Raw genomic sequence first — 5,272 nt, 5'->3', positions numbered from 1 at the left:
ACACACGACGCGCGGCGCCACACACATACACCACACACGACACATCACCGCGCCGCGCACGCGCAGCACACCCACCCCACGCATGCACGCGCGCACGCACGCACGCACAACACCCCACACACGCACGCACACACACACACACACACCACGCCGCGCGCGCAACACACACACACCACACAAACACATCCACACACACGAGCACTACACAGCGCGCACACACACACACCACGCGCGCGCGCGCACCACACACACTACCACACGACACACGCCACGAACACAGCACACAGACACACACACACACACGAGCATACCACACCCACACACACGCGCGCGCGCGCACACACACACACACACACACATCACACGCACGCACACACACACACACACACAACACACACACACGAGCATACACACGGCGCGCGCGCGCACACACACACACACACACACAACACGCGCACCACGCGCACGCACGTACGCAGGCCACACACACACGCACGAGCGCGTGCACACACACAGCACGCACGCACACAAAACACACACCCACGCCACACATAACACACACGCACGCACACACACACACACGCCACACACGCACACACACACACACACACACACACAAACACACACACACACACGCACCACAGCACACGCACTTCACGGCACACACACACACGCACGCACGCACACACACGCACACACACACACACACAAAACACACGCACGGCACGCACGCACGCACACACACACGCGGCACACACACAGAACACGCACGCACACAGCACCACGCACGCACGCACCACACAACACACGCACACACGCGCACGCACGCACGCAGGGCACACGCCACACGCACGCACGCACGCACGCCACACACACACACACACACACCCAACACGGCGCACACACACGCCACACACCACACACGCACGCACGCACGCACACACACACACACAGACACAACACACACACGCACGCACGCAACACACACACACACACACACGCGCGCCGCACGCACGCACGCAGGCACACACACACGCGCGGTTACGAGCGCGCGCGCACACACACACACCAGCCACGCCACGCCACTGCACCACACACACACCACGCACGACACACACACACGGCGCACGCACGCACGCACGCACGCACGCCACACACACGCACACCGCCCGCGCACGACACACACACACACACACAGACACACACACACACACACACCACGCACACATACACGCACGCACGCACACACCACACACACACACACACACACACACACACACACACACACACACGACACACACACACACGCACCACACACACCACACACACACACACACACAACACACACGTGGCTGGCACGTATCCGGCAACATCATTATACGTCGCACATCAAAGCTTGAAATTTGCGTCGGCTCTACAGGAACGCCGCTGCTTGCGGTAATAATATGCTTGCGGTGGTGATACTTTCAAACTATAAATCGCTATAGATTCTTGGGAATCGGAACGAAATTATCGCAGGGTTGTGATGATTTGGTGATAAGGCCATGTTGACCCTGCTGCTGCTGCTGCCCTGATGGTGATATGAGATGCTGCGTGTATGAGGATGTGATGATGACTGCTGCTGATGATGGGAGGAGGATGATAATGTTGCTGCTGCCTGCCTAATGATGATGATGATGATGATGATGATGATGATGATGATGATGATGCTATTATTAAAAACAGCGTAATTATGTTTTTATTCATTATTATCATATATTATTAGTGCCTGTTGTTGTTGCTTGTTGTTGTTATTATTGCTTATTATGTAAGGTAAAAAGGGATGACGAGGCTGGGGCTAACATGAGCCGAGCATATCGCATGTCGCAATCAGTGATGCTTGCTATACTTAGCGAGCGAGCGTGATGACGCTAATCTAGAAGGATGCGATGAGGAGAGGGCCGCTGTTATCCATTACGCGAAATACAACTGGCCAAGCTCAGTTACACTCGTCTCGTCGTCTCATGCTCGTGCGCCTGGTGTTTAGTCCCGATAAAGCTACCACTCGTGCGAACCTCGCCCACACACACACGCACGCACGCACGCACCCACGCACGCCACGCACGCACGGCACGCACGCACGGCGCGCACGCGCACACGCGCACACGCACGCACACGCCACGTACACGCAGACCGTACAACCACCTACACACACACACAACACACCACACACACGCACACACACCACACACACACCACACACACACACACACGTACAGCGCGCCACACGCACGTACACACACACACACGCGTACACGCGCACACGCACGTACACACACTCACACGCACACACATACGCACACGTACGCACACACATACATCACGCACGCATACGCACACGTACGCGCACACACATACATCGCGTACGCACACACATACATCACGCACGCGCGCACGAGAAAGAGAGAGGGAGAAAGAGCGGGAGAGAGAGACGCACACACACAGACAGAGAGAGAGAGAGAGAGAGACAGTGAAAAGACAGAGCCTGTGCTCAAGATGGATCGGCGGTACGTAGACGCACCGTGCGTGTCCGCCACACACAGCGTGCGATCACAGCAACGACAGCCCAGTACTCGCCGCATCGCCAGCTGCTAATGCGGGCTTTCCTCTGATCCATCCTCGCAGCAGCAGAGATTCGCTTGATTAATATTGATTCAATTATGCTGCGTTCATCCGTCCCGTCACTGTTCCAGGTGGGATTAGCTAGACATTGATTTCGAACGGCTTGTCGTCTGAGCCGGATGTTGTGACAGTACAGGGCATCCGATGTTGTGTTGCTAGTCGCGCGTTGTCGAGTGGGTGGTGGTGGGTGACCAGCACTAAGCTCTATTAATAGAGTTCATTAATAGAGCTCAGTGATGACTAGTCACTCCTTAGTAGCCTTTTTCCTGCCCACAGGTAAATATATAAATTTAATAAATTTATTTAATTTATAGCAGGTAGTTTATAGCAGGTATGCTATATAGGTGCTATATAATATTATACTATTATATATACTGCATGTTGTATTGCTTGTCGCGCATGGCCGAGTGGGTGGTGGTGGGCGACTAGTTACCTTTACCTTACCTGAGGTACCTGAGGTTACTGTGGTACCTGCAGGTAAGTTTACCTTGCACCTTATCCTGGAGGTACCTGAGGTTACTGTGGTACCTTGCAGGTAAGTTACCTTTACGATTACTTGAGGCTACTGAGGATTACTGCGATACTTGAGGTAAGTTACCTTTACTATTACCTGAGTACCTGAGTTACTGTGGTACCTGGAGTAAGTTAGGGCTACCTTTACCTACCTGAGTACCTGAGGTTACTGTGGCTACCTGACGGTAAGTTACCTTTACTATTACCTGCAGCGCTACCTGAGCGTTACTGCGGCTGACCTGAGGTTACTGTCGGTTACCTGAGGTAAGTACTTTACTATTACTGAGGTTACTAGATACCTGAGGTAACGTTACCTTAGACCTTTATCTGAGGTACTGCGCGTATCTGGAGGTAAGTTACCTTTACTATTACCTGAGGTAACACTGAGGTACTGAGATACCTGAGGTAAGTTACATTTCCCTTACTGAGTACCTGAGGACTGGGTACCTGAGGTTAAGTTAGGCCTTTACTGACCGCCAGGTTAATAAATAAATAAAATTAATTTATTTAATTATAGCAGGAAGCTATATAGTAACAGTTCCGTATTGCTGCTTCATCGGTGGTAATCTTAAATATAGAGGTGCTGACACTGTACGAAAACACCGCCGACGGAAGACATTGTTAAAATACTGTTGGCTACTGGAGCGGTCTTTTCAATTAAAGAGCCAAAAGTCAGCTTAACGAACGATGTCGATGGGGGCTAAACACGTTCTGCGTCCTAAATACACTCAATGTTACCTGAATTTACCCATCACCTAGTTCCGATGTTCGGTGTGGTTGGCTGATATAACGATAGTTCAACTAAAAGTTTTACAACTGTTAAGCCCCAGCTTCGAGTAATTAGTAGGTGAACAGGCTGATTACGTTTACCTCCTGGAGAAAGCGAAGCTAGCATTGATTCTCTAGTCGAGACGTGAGCCCAACAGTCGAAAAAGCACATTGTGTAGTCGCGCACTGCACCGAATACGGACGTTTCCACGAAAAGCGCTGTTTCCAAAAAAAAAAACAAGTAATGTTACAACATACTTCAGCGAGCATTCGTGATGTAGCAATTTAATCGTGGGTCAGGCGTCGTGGCTGAGAGCTGCGACAGATAGCTTAATTATTTACCCCCGCCAAGAGGACTATGTTTCGCCCATGGCTTAGTTTGTATTGCTTGCGTTTATGTCGTCAACAGGATATCTTAAAAAGTTACGGCACGGATTTTTGATGAGAATTTCTGGACGGGCTTGGGTCTGGGGCCAGAACCAATCGATTAGATTTGGTGGTGATCCGGATCAGATCTGCGATCAGGAATTTTTTGTACGCAGCAAGATGGGGGCCCTGTTTAAACTGTGGCGGAGGATTGGGCTATCTCGATTGTCTTCTTGCTTATGATATCTAATTCTAACTGTGTTAAAACATCATTCAGAACTTCACTCCGTCGCCTGACGGCGGTACTTGATGACAAGCCAACCCGGCAGTTAAGAGCGATATGATATGACTACTAGGCACTTAGGATTATGAACTAGCACTTAAAAAAAACAACCCCTAACCCTAACCCTAACCCCCAAAAAAAAAAAAATTAAATTAATTAAAGTGCCTAGTAAGTCATATCATATCGCATCTTTCTGCAACACCTGAAAGATCGTGAAGAATACCTAGCTGGATGGGCCCTCTTATGATAAATCACAAAGGCGTTTATTGACTGATCTCGCCTGTTTTTCTTGTCCTTAACTGCGTCGGGGCGTTGGAAAATGTGATCGCCGGAGCGGCCTTTTTGATCGATCTGTAGTTTCCCGGTCGCGAACGGCCGAGCTCGCGGTGCGCCGGCGCGGCGGGCGGCCCGCGCCGTCCGCCGCCGCGGCGGCGGGGGCGGGCGGACGCGTTTCCCGTTGAGATGAAACCCCGAATGCGTCGCCTTCTATGCCTCGCTTCGGTGTTTTTCTCATATATTTTCACGCTTTGTCCCTTTGCCATTTTATGGCAGAAAAACATGTCAGCCGCCGTGCCACTGCAGTCCATGTTTGAACACTGCCGTTCACTGTACATGCGTTATCAGTTTGAAGATAAAGCGTAATGTGTCATATGTTTTTTAATGAACGTCCTGAATCCGTGG

This window comes from Priapulus caudatus, unplaced genomic scaffold (genome assembly GCF_000485595.1).
Source record: "Priapulus caudatus unplaced genomic scaffold, Priapulus_caudatus-5.0.1 Scaffold560, whole genome shotgun sequence".
Taxonomy (NCBI): domain Eukaryota; kingdom Metazoa; phylum Priapulida; class Priapulimorpha; order Priapulimorphida; family Priapulidae; genus Priapulus; species Priapulus caudatus.
The sequence above is the reverse complement of the archived record's forward strand: the minus strand, read 5'-3'. Positions refer to the sequence as shown.